Source organism: Bos mutus, chromosome 1, assembly GCF_027580195.1.
Source record: "Bos mutus isolate GX-2022 chromosome 1, NWIPB_WYAK_1.1, whole genome shotgun sequence".
NCBI classification, from domain to species: Eukaryota; Metazoa; Chordata; class Mammalia; order Artiodactyla; family Bovidae; genus Bos; species Bos mutus.
The window spans coordinates 98,583,630-98,607,906 of record NC_091617.1 but is presented as its reverse complement, the minus strand read 5'-3'; the positions used below and the strand labels follow the sequence as shown (position 1 = coordinate 98,607,906).

The window sequence follows — 24,277 nt, the reverse complement described above, 5'->3', positions numbered from 1 at the left end:
TTAAAACCAATCTGAACTTCTTTCTTTATTCTCTTTGTAAACAGGTACTCAGTTATACCACCACAGTACTCCAGCATGTGACTGAAAGATGATAAACACAATAAAAACATTATCTTACCATTCTGTTACTGACCAGACAAAATACCAAAACTACAATGACCCTCAGAGATGAAGAAAAGTTAGTGGTACAATCTAACCAAGGACAAAAATTAGCATGCACTAGACAAGTGCGTTCGGAGAAGGCAATGGCAATCCACTCCAGTACTCTTGCCTGGAAAATCCCATGGACGGAGGAGCCTGGTAGGCTGCAGTCCATGGGGTCGCTAGGAGTCGGACACGACTGAGCGACTTCACTTTCATGCATTGGAGAAGGAAATGGCAACCCACTTCAGTATTCTTGCCTGGAGAATCCCAGGAACGGGAGAGCCTGATGGGCTGCCGTCTATGGGGTCACATAGAGTCGGACACGACTGAAACGACTTAGCAGCAGCAGCAGCAGACAAGTGTGTTATATCAATTTCACTAATTCCCAAATTTTGCTGACTTTTGGTTCAAAAGTTCATTCCACAACCTCCCAAATGCATGCCAAAAATTAGAACTCATTTCTCACTTCCTCCAACAAACCAAATGCCTGTATGTGGCCATATAGAAAATATATTAACATTCTTTCTTTACTATCACTGACTCATGATCAGTTTATGGTTTACTTTAACTACCGCACCCGTCTAACATAGCACTGAGTCAGTTGTCTCCACATAATTGTCCACTTGCTCAGCTAGGTCTTCCTTTCTTGTGTACTGCATTTCTTACTCATGGTGCTAACTATTCTTGATTTTACTTCATTCTATAGTATTACACCTCTCTTTTATTTTAAAAGTCATTTTTATTTTAAAAGGAATGTAATAGAACTCCTGATCCTAGAAAGTGTTTTTGCATTCAAAAGTTAAGACATATTGTGGGTAATTTTAATAACTGCAGAGTACATTCAAATGCGCCATATTTCAATGGTCAATGCATACAACAGTAAGCCATGACAGATTACCTGCGATCAGCAGATAACTGATTCTTATATATAAACTTATTAGGAACAAATGTCAATGAATGTACTACTAAAACTCTATTAAAGAACTGTCTAATATTTATGCACTGTAATTATATGTGGTCACAACAATGGATAAGACTGGAACAAGCACACTACTTTCTGCTCAATACAAAACATAAATGTACTATTTTTCCATTCTTTAACATAAAACAAGGATGAGTTAAAACTCATAGATGATAAGAAAAATAAAATATACAAAAGCCTGATGTTATTTACACACACACACGAAAAGAAAATGAGGGGAAGTAAAAACAAAAACGTCATGTTACCTCCAAGAAATGCAGCATATCTTCTTTTCTAGTAATGAGCACACTAAACTGTCTCTTGATGCTGTATTATTTGAAAAAGTGTAAAATAAGTTTCGTGGAAGAATCCCAATCCCATTGTTCTCAGTTGAGAATAATAATAATAATACAGTCCTAAAGTAGAAAGGGAAAGGAGTATCTTTCAAGAGTAAAGATGAGCCATATTGTTACCTTTCTCCTGTCCCATTAACTACCCTTTAAAACGGTAGCACCATTCATTACTGAATATACCTCTAATATGAGGAAAAAACAGCTAAGTTGAAATTGATTCTTATTTTTCCAACAACAGATTAGAGTGAGTGCTTCTTTTATTGAGGAATTCACAGATGGCTTCTTAGAAATACCTAAAATGCATTACTTTGCAACTTCCTCTTCAAAAAACACAACCAACCTCCCCACTTTTTCTTTCTGGTACGGCAGCTCTGATTTAGAAGCTGGATTACAAATGGATTAGAGTCAGAAGATCTGTCCCTACGTGTGTGACCTTGTGCACATCATTTACCCCCTCAGTTTCCTCATTAGCATCCCACTAGGAATACTCCTTGAAACAGCAAAGGTGTAAATACATATTAGGAATTACATCTTTATAAAGTTAAACTTGCCTATTCGGAGCAAAATTACCTCCTTAGAGGGACCACATCATGAAACTGGAACTGAATCCGTAGATCTCTGTCAACATTTTGACTCTTCCTTCTACAGTTCTCTTCTCTCAAAGGGCATAACCCGAGTCACCTCAAGAGTCGACTCCAAGTGCCCCTTCCTTCCTCCACTCCTTCCCTATCCTACTTCTAAAGCTGGGGGAAAACAGCAGTCTCATCTCCCCGCCCCAAGCCACACCTTCAGAGGACCCCACCCCAGGCACATCCGCCCTCTCCCTACTCCGGGGGCAGCAGAGGCCAACCTCGCCCTTCCCCTCCCGCCCCCACCTACAGGAGACTTCCTGGAGGCGTTCAGGCCCGAGCAGGGCAGGCGGCATTTACAAACCCGCTTTACGCCACTCGCGTAGGGTAACCTCGCTTACGCCCATAGGGCCCCGTTCCCAGCCCTGTCCGCTCCGCCTGCCAGAACCAAGCCCTAGTGCCTTAGCCACGGCCCCCATGTGACCCCAGACCTCTTCTGCTCCACGCGGGACCACGGGGACTGGGACAGAACAGCCACACCTTACCGGTTACTGAGGTACTGACTTCACTTCCCACCTTTGAAGCCCTCTTCAACTCCCGGATCAATTCACTCCGGCGACGCCGGAAGGACCCGAGAGGAACCAGGCGTTGTCCGGAATCCTGCCCAGCCGGAGTCGCGCAGGGGCCTATGGGAACTCGTAGTCCCGCTCGCTGGCATCATCGGCAATTCCTGCATACCCAGGACTACAATTCCCGTCAGGCTATGCGATGCAACCGAAGACGATGGGTGGGGACACTTTTAGCCAATAAGGAGAGAGTCCCTGCCTTTGCGGGAGGAGGTGAGAAGAAGAGAGAGAGTGCACGGAAAGAAGAGGAAGGGAGGGGTCAGCTCTCACCTGCGCCAATCAGGATGCAGGGTCGGCCCGGCAGGCGTCTCACCCATTGTGGGGGCGGGCTAGCGGAGGCTAGGAGGGAACGAGGGTGGGGGAAGAGCTTCAAGTGGCTAAAGTGAGGCGGCTGAGCCTCGCGGGCGGCGGGGAAGTCACTGGGGAATCGCCAGGGTGGAGGGAAAGCGAGATGTGGGGATGCGCTCCGGCCGAAGGATCAGTTTCCCCGAAAGCGGCCAAGCACCAGGCACACCGATCGTTCAGACCTGCGGGTCGGGCAGGGATAGGTTGAGCCTAGGCTACTCGCGGATATGCCCTGACGGGGCGGGGAGCTGCTCCAGGTGTCAGGCTACTGCGTGAGGGGAGAGGGGTCACCAGGGGAGGGAAGCGGCAGAGAAGCTGCAGGAGCGCGAGGGAACGCTTAGGTACCAGAGAAGCAGCTTCCCGCTGCCTCCAGCCAGGACAGCAGCCGGAACAGCAGGGGGAGGAGCAACAGCTGCTGAATTCGCCAACTAGAGGAGGGGGAGGCGGAGCTTGGGTCCCTGTAGCAGCCGAAGGCGCAGCCTGGACTCTAGTTTCCCGGGAGAGAGAGCAGAACAGGAGCGGAGCGCAGTCCTCGAAGCCTCAGGTCCAGCATCCCGCCAGGGGTTGCAGGTGTGTGGGAGGTAAGCGTGGGTGCCTCTCCTGGGCTTCTGCTCTGCCCAAGAGAAAGCGTCTTCCAATGGGAATTTTATCAAGGCACAGCTAAAAAGAGTCTCTGACTAAGGTTAGCGAACTGGTGCAAACCCTTTTAGGTGAAAGATATACGTTTTTGGAGTTTAAGGGAGGATAAGGCAGCAAAAGGTGGCTTGACTCGGGGCATTAAGGGCGTGGTTAGTGTTTTTGATCTGAGTTGTACCATTAAACTGTTCTGGGAGATTTTAATATTGAGGAAACCCTGCTAATTGAGGGCAAGGTGGATGATATTTGGGTAGGTGCGTAGCTGGTAAAATACAGAAAATTTTGTCATTGATAGAGAATTACTTCAGAACTGTTTCGCTGGTCAAATAACTTTGCAGTTTTCCTCACTATGTGCCCTTTATGTTGTTTTATCAGATTGTCCTGCTACAGATAGGTTTTCGGTGGTTATACTGCAGGTTTCTAGAATTGCAAGATCTCTATTAAATAATCAAATGCAGTCAGAAATAATCAAGATGACTGAACCTATCAGAAGTATAACTTTTGCCAGCAATCATGTAAAAATGCTTTTTATAATAGAGGGATACTTAGCTTTCCCTGCCAGTGGCTCTAGAATATCGGAACAAAGACCAGGACTCAGCCTACAGTGGAAACGTATGTTGTACTTCACTGCTGCCCCTTATTCGCTCATTTGTGTCTAGTAGTATTTGTACATTTTAACAAACAGAAGTACCAAGAGAGCTGTGCAAGGATCTTTTCTGTTTAGAGATCATGTGCTAAGTGATTTCCCTTAGTATGCATTATGATGGATTCAGACTTAACACATGTAATGGTATTATAAAATAATAGTTTATTCTCAGTACGAAACCATATGTGGTTTCTTTGACTATAATTAAATACCTGTAGATGGAAATATGTTTTTAATTCTAGATAAAGATGAAAGTCCCATCTACCTTTGTGTAACTATGACAGAATTACAGCCTTTTTTTAAAAAGAAAGGTTGTAAAAAGCTATTTGCCCAGTTCATTTTCTTTTTGTTACAGAGGTTCCCCCAGATTACATAGCTTTTAATCATAGTAGCATATTGCAGCACATTTTGCCCAGAAATGCTTTCTTTGTGACAGTTGTATATTTCAGAGTCTGCCTGAATACTTTAATTTGGGATTTTTTTTTTTTTTTAACTAGGGTCAGTAAAATGGAATAATTGCCTTCTATTTTTTTGTTTCCATGGTTTGCTGATTCACTCATGATTTTTGGATTTTATTTCTGTAACACACACAGAATTCTTTTCTGAAAAGAAATGGCTAGAAAAAATTCATAGCTTAAAGTTCAATCCTACTGAGCGCTACCACTGATAAGCCTAAGTGACTTATCAATGTATATACTCCAAAAGCCCCTCCCATAGTCTCACAATTAGAGAAATATATAGGGGACACATGTTAGAAAAACAGTGTCTTTTTAGATTGTACTCAAGTAGATCAAGTAAGTATTAGAAGCAACAAAGAGCTTAGAAGGAAGAAAAGGCAACAGTAGCCACTAAACTTCGCAACTATGGTTAAGGAAGGGATTTTATCTTTGCTGCATCACCAGAGAGTCTGTGAATCTACATATAGCTGATATGACCTGTGGAAATGATTTTAGGTGGAAAAATGGGTACTAGGGTGTAGTTAGGTTTGGAAAAGATTGTGTTTGCCCTTGTTATTTCTGATTAAGTAGATCATCCTGAATCAGTCTGTTTCTGTCTCAGGCTCTGCTACTGATTCATTTTGTGAAACTGAATACTTGCTGTCACTGGGTTGTTTCTACCATGTAATAATAATAATTAAGAATAATACTGGCACTGAAGTTCTTTCAGGGTCTTTATCAAAAGATCTTTTTGACAGGGTTTGGTTGGGAGTCAGTTAGTAATCAAGTAAATAAGATAGAAAATACATACCAAAACAGTTGAAATTCAGATGTACTTTGAGTCCCAACTATTTATAGGTCTTGATGCTTTGAAGCATCAAAAAGGAATTCTCATTATGAATGAATGAGTCTCTGGTATTAACAGAATTTTTCACCTTTTTCCAAGATATGGATCTTTTTTATTGTGTCAGTGTAAAAGATTGGGTTTCTGTATCATTTGAGAATAAGAAAACCATGTTTTTATAAGGAAGAAAATCATTGGCAGTATGTGGCACTTGAGTATTTGTTACCTTGAACTCTTGACACGTTTTAAATTGGTGTTCACACTAAATCTCAGAATTCTTAAATGTTACTGGTGAGAAGTTCCTCATATGACAGTTTATAGTTTTCTGTGAAGCATTACTTGGATTAAAAGCACATTATTCTGCTCTTTATTTTTACTATTTGCGTATGGCTATCAGAGTATGTATAGGATGAGAAAGGAAAAAAAAATCAGCAGAATGCAGAATGTCTCTCAAGTGGAAGATGCTCATGGGATTAGTATCCTTTAGCTGAAAGACCTGGTTAATTTCAAATTACAATATATATTGGACTTTTTTTTTACATAACATTCTAACTCTAAGCCTATTGAGTAAAAATAATTGAGTAGCATGGATTTCTCTCTAACAGGAGGATTCACTGTTGCATGCAGCACAAAAGAATAAGATTTAAAGGTTCAAGATCAAATGGTTTTGATGTGGGACAGGAATAGGTGGCATAGAGGACAAGGGGGGATAAATATGAGGAAAAATGTATGAGATACATACCCTTAGCAAGAGAAAAAAGAGATTTGATCCTTTTTTGGTTGAATGCCTGTAAGTGATTTCATGACCTTTTTTTCCCCCCAAGTTATTAATTTCTAGAGGCCTACACCCATTGTGGGAGACAGTACTTTCCTACATTATCATTTTAACTGAAGCCAAATAGACATTAATTCATTACATGTTGAATAATCATCGGTTATTGAAGCAAAGTGGAAAGACTACTGCAGGTGTATACGTATACGTGAAACTTAGTATTATTTGGGTATAATATTAAAAAGTAAAAACTGAGGTTTTCCCCTAAATAACAGAAGTACTTGAACTAGACACTAAAGCAAGATACCCCTTGCTTCCTGCCCCTGCCACCTTTAAAAGCCATCTTCTAAAGTTAAGCACTGCTTTGAGGATCAAGATTAATTGTCATACAGAGGTAAAGATTTGTTTCTGTTTTATTTTCAGTCTTATGTTTAATGTCAGCATTTAGTCATTAAAGTTTGGTTAACTGTGTTTTAAGTAACAATTATTAGCTCCTGGAGACTCTATGCTCCTTTCCTATCTTTTGCTCTTAGCACCAACATCATGCCCAGCAGAAAGAAGTTGCCCTATAACCACTTACTATTTCAAGAACTTGGAACCAATACTTCTTTAATGTATGTGTTGAGACATCTTGCACTTTGATGAAGAAGTCAGTTGCCCTCACAGAATAATTACTCTACATTAGGCCTTCTGAGAATGTCTTTGTGCTGTTTAGCCTTTACCAAAGTGTTACTTGAGCCCGATTTGATTCCAACTGGGCTGCAAAGATTTACCTACAACTTTGTGTGCCCCCATTTCTAAATTCATCGCAGAGACAAGGAATTATAGGCAAGGAAAAGGGCTCTCCTGCTAGTGGCACTTAACATCTGCCTTCTACAACCAGAGGAACCTGTGGCTCACCACCATACACCTTAATAAGATACCTTTGTTGAAGCTTATCTATTAAAAATCATATTTCATTCTATAAAAATTGAATTTACTCTTCCATTTTTTCTAATCATTCTTTTTTTAAAAAGTCAGATTTATTGTGTTTAAGCACATGTGGATTGGGCATTTATTGTTTTTGTACTTGACCTTCCAGAAACAATCTGATTAGTGTTAGAATTAAGAATTCAAATGTGATTTTCCTTTTATTATTATAAGACCTTGAGAATTTAATTGTAAATAGTTCTTTAGCAGTGAATTTAATAAGGGCAGATATTTAACTTGTCTTTTGTTTACTTTTTAATATGCCTGTATTAGCATACTAATAGATGGAGTTTGACTTAGATGATTGATTAATCTTCATGTTTCGATGGCATTACTCTTTAGCTCAGCACAGTGTCTTGTATAGAGTTAGCTGAGTTCCTGTCTTCCTCACCAGATGTGTAGTATCTTCAGAATTAAAACTGAGTTTCATTTCCCTTGGTATTTACTTTGACAGCCTTATACATAGTTTAACAATAACAGTCATTATATTTTGACAACCTATAATGAAGCATTCTACATTTTTCACAAACAAGTACAACTAGAAAAATGAAATTTTCTTAGATATCTCTTTTTACACTAAATTCAGCCCACTGCCCACAACAGTTGCTTATATCAAGCTAAATATAAATATCACTGCCTTTTCCTGGATTTCTGAATGAATAAACATTGCTTAGTTAGTGGCAACTTTGCATGTGTGTATACTTTAAATATAAATTTATTAATTCAAAGCAGTTTGGAATTTGTGTGGTCTCTCGTTGTCTCTAGAACTGTGCTGACTTAAAGGTGTGCTTTTATGTAACATTCCCCACTATACACATATATACGCATTTTTTACTTTTTTTTTCCTTAACGCCTGAAAGTAGACTTAAAGTACGTGAATACAACATGAGGCTTTCCCTTAACTAAAACTTAACTGCTCTTGAATATTCTATTTTCAGTGAAATGGTTACAATGGGAGACCGTACTCAGACTTATTAAATTTAAATTATTCAAGTATTTGTCGTCTTTGAGCCAGCATGGGCAGAGGATGAGTTCTGAGACATTGACAGAGCTCAGTGCTGGCCTTCCATACAGCACAGCTGCTCAAATGCGCCTGGTCCCTCAAGCTCAAGCCACTGCTTCAAGGCCCTCTTCTGGTTCAGGCTAAGAAAGGAAAGCCTTCTGATCCCACAGCTCATAATTTAGTATGGGAAGGAAGGCAGATGGAATTTACTTTGATTTAATTACTTCATTTTCCTAAGTGTATTGTTTTTCCCAGATATACCAAAGTTCCCAGTAACAGTAACTCAAGTGTCAGAAAGTATTTCTGTAGCACAGTCTAGCAATTCAGTGAATACCTATCAACCCATAGTTTGTTTTTCTGTTAGTATCTTAACATTTTTGAAGGGACCTCCAAGAGCTCACTGGGATACTTCTGATATTTTGCCCCCATTGGACTGCTTCTGTCTTTTTCTTGATAACCTAAATTTTGTTCTGAAACCTAAGTTTTATTTGAGGTCTTTTAATCCTATATAACTTAAAGAGTTAATTTTATTGTTTTTTCACCTTTTAGTAGTATGCTATAGATACTGTATTATGATGTATAATTTTTGCCATTCGCTTGAATTAAATCAGTTATTGGAGCAGTTAATTGTTGTGTACTTCACAAAGTAATTTAAAATCACTGAAGCAATTAATGCCTTTTAGATACATCCAGCCTCCCAGTTAGGTAACCTCTACTAACGATCTAAATCTCTTTTAAAAATAAATGTCAGTAACAAAATTATAAAGACCTAATAATAGCTATTAATTTTTTAGTATAACAACAGATTTAGTTAATAATTATTAATATATAATTAAACATTTTGAAGGAGAAAGAAGTCTTATTGTCCAGGGTTATGTTAAAAACCAAATTTCATTTACATTATGTGGCCAAAATTAATTGACAATTTAAAAAGTAGTTCTTAAGTATGTATCAGTTAGAAATGCTTTCAGCTGCAAGTTTCATGCACAGTGACATAAAATAATGGGGATTTATTTTTTTTCCAGGACAAAAAGTCTAGAAGAAAGTGGTTGTGTCCTTTTGTTTAGAGGCTAGTTGAATGTAGTCAGGATTTTGTCTTCACACTTTCTCTTGTGCCTGATACAAGATGGATGCTTCTGCAGATGAAGACATCATATTCTAGTTTAGGGCAGGAAGACTGAGGAACAGCTTGTACCTATTGAGTTTTTCTCTTTTAATAAGGAAATAAAAGCTTTTCCAATGACCTCTACCAAATGTCCACTGTGGACTTAGTGGCCCATGGCATGTAGCTACCCCTAGCATTAAGGGATGTTGAGATATCAAGGACTTTGGGCCTTTGTAGTGGATGAAGCAGGGGAACAATGGTTTGAATGTAATTTGGGGTAACCAATCAATAGTGTTAGCCATAGTCTGATAATTAAAATTATACTAACTTTACTAACTTTAAAATGTATTCCATCTTCTGACTCATTGTTTCCTGTTTGTTCATTTGGGTTTTTGTTTGTTTTTCTCCCCAGGTTAGAAAACTCTAATCTTCTTACACCAAGTTTTCGTTTCTGTGACTACCAGAGTTGAAGTCTCTGGGCAAAGGCATTTCCCAAAGACTGATGATATCTCTAATTAAAAGACCATCTAGCCAAATCACATATAACACTTGCCCTGTTCTGTTCATTACAGATATTTTCTGCAGCATTGAAAGGATGTTTCTATTTTTAAATCTGCTTTAAGCCTCAACGTATCAAAGAATCTTCATATAGGTCAAATTGAAAAATATAGGTGTAGTGTAAATGAAAGAACAATTGAATAGTAAACAAAGCTTAAAAACAAATGCTATCTATCAAAAAAAAAAAAAAAAGCCAAAAAAGCCACTGCTTCATAGACAGGAACTCACTCTCAAAAAATTTAATCCTGGAAAATGGTGTTATTACCATTTTTAAAATGTAAAAAATATTACCAACATCTATACACTGATTATTACCTAAAGTATTACTCATTCTTATAAAGATACATCATAGGACTTATTAGAGTTTTGTAAATTATGATTCCTGATAAGAAAGTGTGAAAAAAGTTGAAACTGAGACAATGGAAACAAGTATTTCTTCTACACTGAAAGAGCTCATAGTCAAAGATGTTGACCATAGGACTCTTGGCTATATTGCAGTTGTCTGTATTTCCATATCAACATCTTTATTGTCCAGTTCTTAATATTTCCTTTATGTGAACTTATATCAGTGGTTTTATTGAGGCAAAACTCTAGATATAGTCATGTAAATTTCTAAACTACTATAATCTGAAGCATCGAGTTGGGTGTTACACAAAGATGCAACAAAATACATAAAATCATTACTCCTTGGCATAATCTTTTGTCAATATGTTTAACAAAAGATGACATTGTAAGATATATTTGTATAAACAAGGACATGTGATTTAGGATGATGGCATTACAATAGTTGCTGTGACACATGTCCAGAAGCAGAAGAAATGGAACTATGTGGTAATAAAGGAAGGCTTTGAAAAATAAGTAGGCCAGTGTGGTGTGCTGGTGAAGAGCAGGGGACCACAACCTATGGCTGTGGCATACTATCTTTTTTTGTAAGTCAAATTTATTGGAACAGCTTTGTGCATTCATTTATGTATTGCTAAGACTGTTTTCTTGCTACAAGAGAAGAGTTGAGTCATTGTGGCAAAGATCATATGGCCCACAAACTTAAAATATTTCCTATCTGGTCCTTTTTAAAGTTTGTCAGACACTGGTTAAGAATGTGGGTTCTGCTGTTGTACAAAACTGGGTTAAAATTTGGTTTTGTAATCTGTAGCTTAAAGAGATGTTTATATTGATAGAGGGAGATTTCACATAAAGTACATTGTATAATACTTGGCATGTGTTACATACTTATTAAATATTTTATTAAATGTTAGATTTTATTTTATTATGACTTATTATTTTAAGTGAATTATAACTTTTAATTCAAGTAGAAATTAGAATCTCTAAAGTTAAGTACTCCCTACCCCTGAAATAAAAGTTCAGGAAGCTGGGAAGCAAATCATCTAATCTTAAGAAATTTTCAGGAGTTGCACAAAATGTTATATAGAGACAGGGATCTTGATGTAAGAGATGAACAAATGTACAGAATAGTAAAACCAAGACTTTAAAATACAATTAATAAAGACTGACTAGCATATTGAATATTGTAGGAAGCTATGAGAGTCAATTAAAGAGAAATTAAGATACTTTATTAAAACTTAGAGGAAAATGAAATTTTTAAGTGAATTTAATAAAGAAGAGACATTACTACTAGCCTTGGAAAAATAAAAGATAGTAGTAAGGAATACTATGAACAATAATATGATAACAAATTAGGTGACCTAGATGAAATAGACAAATAAGTACAAAAACACAAACTACCAAAACAAGAAGAAATAGGAACTCTGAATGTAAACTCAGAAGTCCTTATGTCAAATCTGACAACAAATAAAAATTATATACTGTAATCAAGTGTGATCTATTCCAGAATGCAAAGTTGGTTGAACCTGAAAATCAGCAGTGTAATATACCATATCAGTAGAACAAAAGTCACATGATCATCTGAATAGATACAGAAAATCATCTGACAAAATCCAATACATCTTCTTGGTGAAAACACTCAACAAACTAGGAATAGAAGGGAACCTCCTCAACTTACAAAGGACATCTGCAAAAAACCCATAGGTAACATCTTTCTTAATAGTGAAAGACTGAATATTTCTCCTTAAGATCAGGAGGGATGTCTGAAGAGATGTCTCCTTTCATCTTCTATTCAGCATTGTGGTAGGGGTTTTAGCCAGGGCAGTTGTCAAGAAAAAGTAATTAAAAGCATCCAGATTGGAAAGGAAGAAGTAAATCTATCTCTATAGATTAACTTATATTTTATATAGAAAATTCTAAGAAATACACACATATACACAAACTGTTAAAGTTCAGGAAGGTTATAAGCCATAAGAGCATAATAAAGATTTCAGTTGTTATTTTTTTATACGCTAGTGAACATTCAAAAACAAAATTAAAAGCAATCCATTTACAATAGCATCTAAAAGAATTAAATATTTAAGAATACATTTAATAAAGGAAACATAAACTGGAAGGTAATTTGTGTTAGAAGAATTAGAAGACTTAATATTGTTAAGATGGCAGCGTTCCCCAAGTTTAATCTACAGATTTAATGCATCAAAATATCAGCTGCCTTTTTTTGCAAAAATTCATAAGCTGATCTTAAAGCATTTAAAAATGCTAAGGACCCAGTGGAATAGAAAGTTCAGGAAGAAACCCTTACATTTATGGTCAGTTGATTTGCAACAAGAGAACAGATAGTCATCAACAAATGATACTAAGATAATGATATATTGTGCTTAGTCTCTCAGTCGTGTCTGAGTCTTTCTGACCCCATGGACTGTAGACCACCAGGCTCCAGGCTCCTCTGTGCGTGGGGATTCTCCAGGCAAGAATACTGGAGTGGGTTGCCATGCCCTCCTCCAGGGGATCTTCCCAACCCAGGGATCAAACCCAGGTCTCCGGCACTGCAGGCAAGTTCTTTGCCATCTGAGCCACCAGGGAAGCCCAAGAATGCTGGAGTGGGTAGCCTGTCCCTTCCTCAGGGACTCTCCCCAACCCAGTAATCGAACCGGGGTCTCCTGAATTGCAGTTTTCTTTACCAGCTGAACTATCAGGGAATCCCGTGATATCCACATGTAAAGAGTGAAACTGGTCGCTAACTCACACCATATGTAAATGTAACTCAAAATGGACTGCAGGCCTAAACAGAAGAGCTAAAACTATAAAACCCTTAAAACATAAGGAGTAAATTGTCATCATCTTGCATTAGTCAGTGGTTTCTTAGGTATGACGCTAAAAGCATAAGTGACAAAAGAAAATAAAAGTAATCAAATTTAAAACTTTGCGTTTCAAATGACAAAACCAAGAAAGTGAAAGCATAAGCCACAGGAGAAAATATTTGCCAATCAAACAAATCTCTTCTTGAGAAGAGACATTCATAGGACATATATTCACAGCCACTATGCTATGCTATGCTAAGTCACTTCAGTCGTGTCCGACTCTGTGCAACCCCGTAGACGGCAGCCCACCAGGCTCCCCCGTCCCTGGGATTCTCCAGGCAAGAACATTGGAGTGGGCTGCCATTTCCTTCTCCAATGCATGAAAGTGAAAAGTGAAAGTGAAGCCGCTAAGTCGTGTCCGACTCTTAGTGACCCCATGGACTGCAGCCTACCAGGCTCCTCCATCCATGGGATTTTCCAGGCAAGAGTACTGGAGTGGGGTGCCATTGCCTTCTCCTAGGTGGCTAAAATAAAAAAGACAATAACAAATACTAGTAAGGATGTGGAGAAAATTGAACCCTCCTAAAGAAAGGATGGCATCACCAACTCGATGGACGTGAGTCTGAGTGAACTCCAGGAGTTGGTGATGGACAGGGAGGCCTGGCGTGCTGCAATTCATGGGGTCGCAAAGAGTCAGACACGACAGCGACTGAACTGAACTGAACTGAAATTCTTGGTGGGGCTGTAAAATGGTGCAGCCACAATGAAAATGGTTTGCGTGTGAAGTCACTTCAGTCATGTTCAACTCATTGCGACCCTGTGGACTGTAGCCTGCCAGTCTCCTCTGTCCATGGGATTCTCCAGGCAAGGCTATCAGAGTGGGTTGCCATGTCCTCCTCCAGGGATCTTCCCAAATCCAGGGATCAAACTCATGTCTCTTAGGTCTCCTGCCTTGGCCCGTGGGTTCTTTACCACTAGCACCACCACCTGGGAAGCCTGAAAATGGTTTGATTAATCCTCAAAATATTAACCATATATTTAGCATATGACCCAGCAGTTCCACTCTGGACACAAGCCCAGAGAATTGAAATAAAAATATTTCCATACAAGAACTTTTACACAAATGTTTATAGTATTGTTATTCGTAATAGACAAAAAATGAAGACAGCCCAGTGTCCCTCAATAAATACATGGATAAGCAAAGAGTTGTACAACAATGCAATGGAATATTACTTAACCACAGAAAAGAATGAAGTACTGATAGACGCTACAATACGGATGACTCTTGAAAATACTATTCTAAACAAAGCCAGACACAACAGGCCACATTTTATTCTGTATAAAATATCCAGCATAGCCAAATCCATAAAGGCAAAAAAAGTAGATTAGTGTTAAGGGACAGGGGAAATGGAGAGTGACTGCTAATGGTTAGAGGGTTTCTTTCTGGGGTAAAATGTTCTAGAACTAGATAGCAGTGATGATTGCAGAGCTTTTAAAAACTACTGACTTGTATGCTTTAAAAATGAACATATAAAAAGTGTAAGTGAATATAATATGAGGTGATTGTTTTTAAAAATAAGAGTTATAGAAGATCAAATTATAAGGAATCCAGACCAGCAGATAAAAATGAAGGAAATATTCTCATTATATATGATTTGGCCTTAGAACACCAGACAAAATTAATGGAGACTGAAATCCAGCCACACTTTGGTAAACTTGTTTTATTTTTTAATTTTAAAATGAAGGGGGAGAAAAGAACCTAAAGTACTCCAAACAGATAAAAATAAAGGGAGTAAAAACATTAGCTTGTGATCAGACTTCTCTTCTGTGGCATTTAATGACAGAAAGTAATGGAATAATGTATATACAGCTACAATGAAATAAGTTTATGATTCAAAATTGCTTATCGAGATGAGCTAGGGTTCAGTGTGAAGAGCAAAAGAATGATCTTCTCAGCCATACAAGGGCAGACACACACACACGCACACCACCACTGCTACAACAACAAAAAATGCTTACTTTGCTGGCCAACTAATCAGAATCAGGGATTCAGGACTGGAACTATAAAGTGATGAAGTGGATGACATTTATTTTGTTTTGTTTTATTTTTGTGTTTTTGTTTTTTTGTTTGTTTTTGTTTTGTTTTGTTTTTGTGTAATAAAGTTTTATTAAATTATAAAGGAGATAGAGAAAGCTTCTGACATGGGCATCAGAAGGGGGCAGAAAGAATACCCCTGGATGACGTTTAAATAAGCTGTTCCTATTTTGTTTCTAAACAACTCAGATGTTAAAAATGATTCTTATAAGATGCCTTATGGTAGAAAAAATAATGTTCTGTGTCAAATACCCCAGATCACTTCAAAAACACAGAGAAGGATGTATAAGAAAGAATATTAAATCCCTTATTTTACAGATTGTGGAGTCAGTAGATGTTGTTTTATTCTTCATATTCACAGAAAAACAGTATTTAAGAACAGAGGAAATATGTGATCTATGCAAAAAGAAAACATAAGAAGCATGACAAAATGCTAAGCAAATATATTACAGTTATCAACAGATTTACTCTCTTATTGAAAGGTAGAATCTGCCATGGTGGATGAAAAGCAAAAACTTGTTTTTAGAGACAATGCTAAGCAAAGTAGCATCAGTTAAAGTAAAAGAATGGCAATGCAATAATAGACAAAAATAAATTTAATAATACAGAGTGACATATTTGTTAGGTGACAGAATTCAAAGCAAAAACTTTAATCTGGTCAGTAAAGACAATTTATATTGGAAAAGATATAATACACACTGAAGCTTTAATAGCCATGAATCTATTCATGCTGGTCATGTCGCCTTAAAATACATAAAACAATGTGACACAGAAAACATTTTGTTATCAGATCTTTTGTTATCAGATCTGGACTCTAGGGAAACAAGTAAATAAACATGTAAAGCTGAGAATAAGGAAAGGACAAAAGTAGAATTTGGGAGGAAGCAGAAGTGATCACAGTGGCCCAGAAGTGATAGCAGTGATGATATAGATTCAAAGAAGATCTGGGATACAGAATCAACAGGTTTTGTCCCTTTATTAGCTACAAGCCAAGGATTTCAAAACAAGTCAGAGGTCAGCCCACACGTGTGTGTGTGTGTGTTTAAATGTCAGTTTTCCACAACCATTCTCTCTTCTCTTATATTGAACTCCTTGGGTCCCATTTATCACCTTGCCTGCTCCCACTTCCCATGCCAGCCTCTGTGGGCATTTCAGTGTATGACCCCAGGGATGCAGTAAGGGAGATGGCTAAGGAAGAATGACTAAGAAGGTTGTGAATCTGAGGAATAAGAGGAAAATGAATCATTGTAGTGGTTCAAAAAGTAACAATTGTATACACTTAAAAATGTTAAGATAGATTATTTTTTACTACAATAAAAAATAAGTTTAGAGACCTAAAAATGTGGTGATAATTATAAATCAGCTGAAGCATTTAAATCTGTGTTAAGAGGATTATGTTCATTTATCTACATTCGATTTGCTTCATTTCGTAAAAAGTACTGGCTTACTTGACATTGAAACATCCCTATGAAAAAAGGGTCTCCTTGCTTTTAGATTAAGGAAGTCAGCTTTAATTAAAATATGTCTCATTTCCTTTCTTTTCAGTCTTAAAATTTTTGTCGTTGCTTTAGTTTACTTTCATATCATCTTCCTTTTTCTGTCACCCTAATTGGAAAATTTTAGTTTTTGATTTGACACCTGCTTCTTAACTGCCACAAAACATATTAATTATGCTTTTACTATTATAGAAACATAATGTTCAGCTAGCTAACTAGCATGAATAATCCATCACTAAGAATCATTAACTACAGTAATTGCTGTCTTTATACAGGTAAAGACAGTCATTTGATGATATGGCTGACAACTTAAAATCATAAGCCCAGTTTCACTTTAAATATAATAGTGTACCAGCTGATATTTCAAAAAATGTTTTCCTCTTTCTCTCTCTTAGAATAACTTTTAGAAAACCTTTAACAGAAAGATCTTATTTATCGAGTTGATCCAGACTTCATTCACCAAAACATACCTTAGAACCCAGCTTTCTAATCCAGCCATATTTCTTGCGGTAAAATTACTTTCTGCATTCATTAGCCCCTCAAGCCCTTATTCAGAGTCTGTTTACTTTTAATAAGCTGTTTAATTTACTGTTTAATTTGTGTGTTTAGACAAATTGGCAATGGTTCAATAATATAAACCCTCCCATAAAAATGAGAGGGGGGAAAAACTGTGAAACTAAAGAAATGTAGTCATCTGAAAGGTACATGTCTTGAAACCTCAGTGAAGACCTGTGACACGTGTGCCCTAGGATGGTGAGAGGTGCTTAGTTGGATGAGCGAAGAACAGTAAGCTGAGTGACAAAGAGGTTAAATAGTTACATTTCCAGTTTTCTGAGAAAAAAATAGACTATGAGTTTTCTGTTTCATGCAAATGGTAATAGAAATTTTGGTGAATAAGTAGTAAATTAACAGCTATTGGTAAAACACCCAGCCAGGATGACATTTTCAGAGAAGTTAAGAAAAAACAAAATTTTGCTTTTTCTATGTATAGTTACGTATCTATTTATTTGAGTATCAAAAATAATGGTGTTAATATTGGTGTATTTACTTTAGATATGTGCATATAAAGTGACTAATTGTACCTCATGTTGGCTTTTTCTTGTCCTGGTTGAGTTTTAGGAAGCTCTCTCTGAGAAGTATAATTTTATCAGTACAGTTTAGGGTGGGAAAAGAAGAACAAGATGACTGTACATAGAAATTACTGAAATATTAAAGGCCACATTGAACAATGGGTTTACAATCCTATGTTCCTGATACTTGTTTGCAGGTCATGTAGGGACTATTATTGTGAGAGAAGGTAAAGTGAAAGGTTTTGAGGAAGCAGTGGATGTTGTGCAGAGGGAAATCCAGGTACTTTATTGTTTTCTGAGTCTGGGTTTTTACCTCTACTTCCACACTGTGCTAGTATCTTTATATACATACATGATTCCCCTTAATTTCTGTAATAATCCTATGAGACAAGTACTACTTTAGTCCCCATTTCACAAATGAGGAAACTGAGGCACAGAAAGTTGTGTAGGTTATCTCAGGTATCGCCACACAGGATCAAGTTTGTGTTGTTGTTGTTCTTAGCCTAAACATGGCTTACAATCATTACTTCAAAAGTGACCAACATCCTCTGTGTATTTCTATAGACTTTTCCATAGTTACTACACAGCATTTGTGTCATGCACCTTGCATTCTGCAACTATGAAGTCTCCTTCATTCTTAAACAAATGAGAACATTTACGATTGTTAGGTCTTAACCCTTTAAAAAATAAAAGCAATATTTTAAAGTTCTAACTTCACATAAAACTAGAGGGTGTTCAGTGATAATACCAAAAAACCCACTACAAAGTTACTTTAAATCATATGTGTCAAACTTCCAGCTGGGCAGACTGAAATCCTGCCACCTTACCTCATCTGGATTGTTTTTGCAGAGTTTATGTTTTTTGGGGAAAAAAAAATTTCTTTATTTGCTGCAGATGCCACTCCTCTCTATTACACTGGTCCAATTTACACATTTGACATCTTGCAATCCCAGCTTGAAATCATGAAAGTGTGAAAATGAAAGTTGCTCAGTCGTGTCTGACTCTTTGCGACACCATGGAATGTGTCCATATAGTCCATGGAATTCTCCAGGCCAGAACACTGGAGTGGGTGACCTTTCCCTTCTCCAGGGGATTTTTACAACCCAAGGATTGAACCCATGTCTCTGGTCTTGCAGGCAGATGTTTTACAAGCTGAGCCACAAGGGAAATCACAAGTCCTAGGTAAATTGAAAGTATACTGAATTATTAACTTTTGGGGGGTGAATATGTCTGATAAAATGAAAGAGACCTATGATTATACAGAGTAACTTAAACTTTCAAAGCGTAGTCCCTACGAACTAAGATTAAATTATAGAGCTGTCAACCATGTCTATTAGTTTCCTATTAATGTTTTCTTTTTCCCCGTAGAAAGAACTGGGAAGTCAGATTTTTCTTAACTCAGACAGAAAATTCAAAATGTGTGAAATTGAAAATGCGTACCCTGATAGATATGTAGATTTCCCAGGGAGTAGTGGTTTGGGGATTGTCAGTAGTCAGAATATGATAATAAGTTGTCAATGATATTTTCAGGCTGTCAGCTTGATTGCCAGGGTGAAATTAATTGGTTAAGTGGTATGCAGCATTACCATGTATGATTTTTTAAATATCTTTTATATCTAAATTAATAATGAAGCTTCTAGAGTTAGCAAAAGATTACTCTCCATGTGTGAAAGGGCAACGTTTTAGAACTGTATTCTTTGATATAATGGATTTTCTTCCAACTTATGTTTGTATAATGATAAACTTAATAAAAATGCCAAAATTTGACCAGTTTTGACCTACAAAAAGAAAAAGACAGTTGACTTATTTTAATGTAGTACATCAACTATTCCAGCCTAGATATTATACAATTGTTTCAAATTGGGAAAGTGTTTTTCACTAGACACTAAAATATGGCTTTTTTTCTTGGCTAGTAATAAACAGGCATTGTGTCCTTGCTTTCTGCCAGGCCCAGTGCTCACGTGGATGGTCATTTTTTTACTTCATCCTCCTAGGTCTTACAAGTATTGGAATTTTCCAGTGCTTGGCCATTGGAGGCTGTTCACCACACCCACCCCACCCCCACACCCCCCCCCCCAGAAAATCTCATTTGTCTTGATAGGCTTAAATGTGCTGACAACTCCCAAATATCCCTCTCTCCCAGACCTGTACTCTGAACTCTGTGTGCATTTGTGTTTAATCATTCAGTTGTGTCCGACTCTTTGCAACTTCATGGATTGTAGCCCACCAGGTTCCTCTGCCCATGGGATTTCCCAGGCAAGAATACTGGAGTGGGTTGCATTTCCTCCTCCAGGAGATTTTCCTGACCCAAGGATCAAACCCAGGTCTCCTGGTTTGGCAGGTGGATTCTTTACCACTGCGCCACCTGGGAAGCCCCACTCTGAACTCTAACCTCATTTAGCTAACTACACTTCTTTGACTTTTCAAGTGAATGTTTCAAGGGCATCTCAGATTTACCTATTCAAAACAAATTTTCTGATCTCCTTCTTTACTTCTGTCTGTTCTTGGCTCAACTTCCTGCATCCTGGAGAAGGGCACCTCCACCCTGCTCTCTGGTACTGGAGAAACCAAGGAGTCGTCTCTCCTTACCATTACCTATTTTCTATTCAGTCTATCTCTTATATAATAATATTGAGAATCTGTCTACTTCTCTTCTATCTCCATTTTTTTTAGCCACCTTAATCTAGCCACTATCTCCTTTCACTCAGATTGTTACAATAAGCACCCAATTTGTCTTTAGGATTGTACTTCTAGACTTCCTTGAAATCCATTCTGTAAACATCAGCTTCTTAAACTGTTCTCCATTTAGGAGAAAATGCAACATACTTGCTGCCTATAAGGCCCTATATGTTCTGACCCCTAGCTACTTAAAGCCAGCCTCTTCCCTCCCTTTTGTTTAATGATGTCTATCAGTTCCTCACAGTCACAAAACTCTCTCCTGAACTCAGGCCTTTGTGTTATTCCCTCCATGTGGAATACTGCTTCTCTTCTTAACTCTTACTTATCCATCAATGGTCAGCTTAAGTGACACTTGCTCAGAAAGGCCTTTCCTGGTCTTCTCTCATCTAAACTAGGGCCCCATGATTCTATGACATAGCACATTGCCGACTTTTCTTCACTGTACGTAACACAGTTTGTTATTGTTGTTAAGTCATGTCTGACTCTTTGTGACCCCATGGACTATAGCCCACCAGGCTCCTCTGTCCATGGGATTTTCCAGGCGAGAATACTGGAGTGGGTTGCCATTTCGTTCTCCAGGGGACCTTCCCGATCCACATAGTTTGCAATTAGATATCTATATGTGTGATTTATTTGTTTTATATAAGCTCCATAAGGCAGGCCCCTTGTGTATTTGTGTCCAGGGCCCAGTTCATAGTGACTGCTATCAGCTTGAAGTGCAAAACAATCTGTCTTGACATTGGTGCTCAAAGAAAACCAGATTGTTCAGAAGAGCATGCAGTGATGAGGGGCCTCTGAAAGTGTGTTGTATGAAACATGGAGTGGTCTCAAATCTCATCTTTATTTGGGGTGAGTTAACTTTTCTGAGCCCCTAAATTAACCCTTAATACAAGATTTTGAAAGTACATACTTTCTCTGTTTTGTTCACTGCTGTATCCCCAACACCTAAAAAGTCCCTGGTGAATAGCAGATGCTTAATAAATATTTGTTGAGTAAATAAACTTTTGTTTATTCTTTGGCAGAGTTCCTTTCTAGTGACACTCTGAGAGGGTTAATAAAAGAAACCATAGGAAGTCCCTAGTACATGGCAAGTACTCAATAGATGTTGGAAACCCTAATGCCTTTTTCAGATAGTAATTTTTTTTTTTTTTTGCGAATCACACAAGTAGTTCTCAAAAGCCCTGGATCCCCGTGAGTATTAAAACAGTGGGTAGGTGCATGCGTAATTTCTGTAACATTTTTCAGACTCCTTACACTTACACCTCACCTCCACTGCTTACTAGAGTGTAGGTATTTTTAAGTATATTATATTCCTCAGGTATATTGAAGCAAAAATTGAGAAACACATTTTAAATCTTGCCTAGAACCAGTTGTCACTGGAATAATAACTGATAAAGGCTCCATATTAGAAGGCTGTCAATTTTAGGCAAAAGTATTTTTAAAAATAAAAGATACTATGCAGTAGTTGTATGGTAATGGTACTGTCTCTCTGTAGGTAAAACATGTCAGAACGTGTGCTTGATGGAGTGTTCCTCTGGCTGTATTACTTTGGATTGAATCCTGAAAGCAGTTGCTAGCCCATAATTTGTTTGTTTTTCTTTAAAGAAAGGGGAGAGAGGACAACAGATTTCTTAACCCTCTCAAATCATGTCTTAACCTTACTTCAGGCCCCTTTTTTAAGGGAAATATTTATATTCCCAAGGACTGGTTGGAAGAGACTCAGTCATGCCACATTTACCTTTGTGTTATTTCAGTTTAAGAATTTGTGAGCTCTGCATTCATTTTTATATCAGTTAATTAGGCATGAAATCCAGGAGGGAGAGAAGGGTGAGGGTTAGAATCACCAGAGGATGTCCACAAATCCCAGAAATAAGGGAAGTGAGAATTCATCAACCAACAGAACCACATATTACAGCCCAACCCTGGGCTATGAGAAGTAACTTGAGCCATCAGAACAGATGAAAGTGCCTCTTAAAGCCCTCTACTAGTGTATAATTGTAAAATGTTTACAAGCATTTTATGCAATTGAAATATTAAGCAGTTCTAAGTGCCCTACTTCTATGGGGCATATATTTTCACAGGCTGCAGTTTTGAGCATAAAGCTGTGCTTTCTGTAGTATATGGAGGCTCTTCAAATTTGAATACTTTAAATGTCAACATAAAATAGCATTAAAGTTTAGGATCTGGGTTTAAGGAAATATATGGTGCAAAATCTGATTTTATGAATCTTTGGAACACACTGTGAGTGTCACTAACCAGATCTGTCCATTAGAAATAAAACTACTTCTGGTAGAGCTATCTTCAAGAAGAGAAGTTCATGGAACACATCCTCATCATTTGTTTCATGATAGCGTAGTTCATTTTAAGTTGCAATTCTATGTGTGTGTTAGTCACTCGGTTGTGTCCGATTCTTTGCGACTCCATGGACTTTAGCCCTCCAGGCTCTTCTGTCCATGGGATTCTCCAGGCAAGAATACTGGAGTGGGTTGCCATTCCCTTGTCCAGGGGAGCTTCCTGACCCAGGGATCAAACCCAGGTCTCCTGCATCACAGGAATATTCTTTACCGTCTGAGCCACCAGGAAAGACTGACTCTGTAGTGCTCTCACATGGAATGAGCTAAATCCTTTCATTTACTTCCATTTTGGGATTTCTCAATGTTCCATTGATGGTCTGGGATCCCATTTCAGTTCAGGGCTAAGTTGATCTTGGCCGTGTCTTCTGCAGCCCCATTAGCTGCTTGCTTCCTGGGCTCCCACCAAAACTTTTTTTTCCTCTTACTGACCATCTAATTGGTCTCCCTGAGTTACTTTTCTTCCTTTCCTGCTGTTCACAAACATCATCAAAAACCCTTTCCTGCAGCCTCTAACAACTCAATGAACCCAATCTGTTGTCTGAACTGGTATTCCCAAAAACATATTCATTCAATCCAAATCCCCCTTCACTTTTAATCTTTCAACTCTCCCAACAGGTTACTGGGTCATATCTCACACTAGAAGAATTACAGTTACTACCCCAGGCCTACATTTCATAAGCTTATCTGTAGGGATGCAGGAAGTGGTACATTTTTATCCATGGTACATTTCAGGATGATAGTTTTGAAGTGTTTCTCCATTAAGAAACTGAAAGAAAGCAGATGGTATTGGTATTAAAGTGATTACTCGAAACTGACCTCCCTTTAGAATGAGTTCAGATTTTTGTCTGCAGCACCCGTTTACCTCTGATTTAGAGTGGGCAAGTAACCAAAGGTATACTGGTCCATTCAGTGTTTTAAGTCAATATACAAGTGAAAAATCTGTTCTTGCTTTATAAAAATGAAATAATAGTTCTAAAACTCCTTCATCCAAGCCCATTGTGATATGGCTATGCTTTATGAAAAGATTTGTTATTTTAAACTAAAAGATTGGAAGAGAAGGAACCATAAGAAGACTGTGATTAGTATCGGGACTTTGTGCAATGCAGACCAGTATCACTCACTGTTCATATTTGGAACTGTAGTAAGTGTAAAATACAAATTTGATAGTGTGGTATCAGTAGTTTTTAAAATATCTTGGATTTTGTCTGTTTTTCTACTCTTCTTCTCTGTTTTCTCTAAGATACTAGTCCTGCTGTCATAGTTTAGATTTAGGTTAGTAAACTTAACACCTGTATTATTAACTATTAAATGTGTTGCTGATTTGCTAAAATTGTTTTCTTACTGAACTTCCAAATAAGTATGTCTTACCATAAAAAAAATAAGGCATCTTTCTTATTTTGGAAGATACAGATGAGCATGTGTCCCTTGTAATGAATATGACAGTCATAGCCATGAAAGCAATTTCTGTC

The 24,277-nt window shown here is 37.8% G+C and overlaps 2 protein-coding genes across 5 annotated transcripts in view; one reads left to right on the top strand and one right to left on the bottom strand.

Annotated features, from left to right (window-relative positions):
• The window catches only part of PDCD10 (programmed cell death 10), a 47,867-nt gene extending 45,143 nt beyond the window's left edge, over positions 1–2,724 (bottom strand). Inside the window, exons 1-2 of one of the 3 annotated variants that reach the window (XM_070373679.1) lie at positions 2,573–2,629; positions 1,372–1,432 (exon numbers count right to left, since the gene is read on the bottom strand). The gene's annotated coding sequence lies outside the window, so the exon portion shown is untranslated. Of the gene's footprint in view, positions 1–1,371; positions 1,433–2,028; positions 2,156–2,572 lie in introns of those variants that run through there. The other 2 variants (XM_005905680.3, XM_070373684.1) reach the window with 2 other exon arrangements.
• Positions 2,725–3,456: 732 nt separating this feature from the next.
• The window catches only part of SERPINI1 (serpin family I member 1), an 84,459-nt gene continuing 63,638 nt past the window's right edge, over positions 3,457–24,277 (top strand). Inside the window, exon 1 of one of the 2 annotated variants that reach the window (XM_005905678.2) lies at positions 3,457–3,579. The gene's annotated coding sequence lies outside the window, so the exon portion shown is untranslated. The remainder of the gene's footprint in view (positions 3,580–24,277) is intronic. The other variant, XM_005905679.2, reaches the window with a different exon arrangement.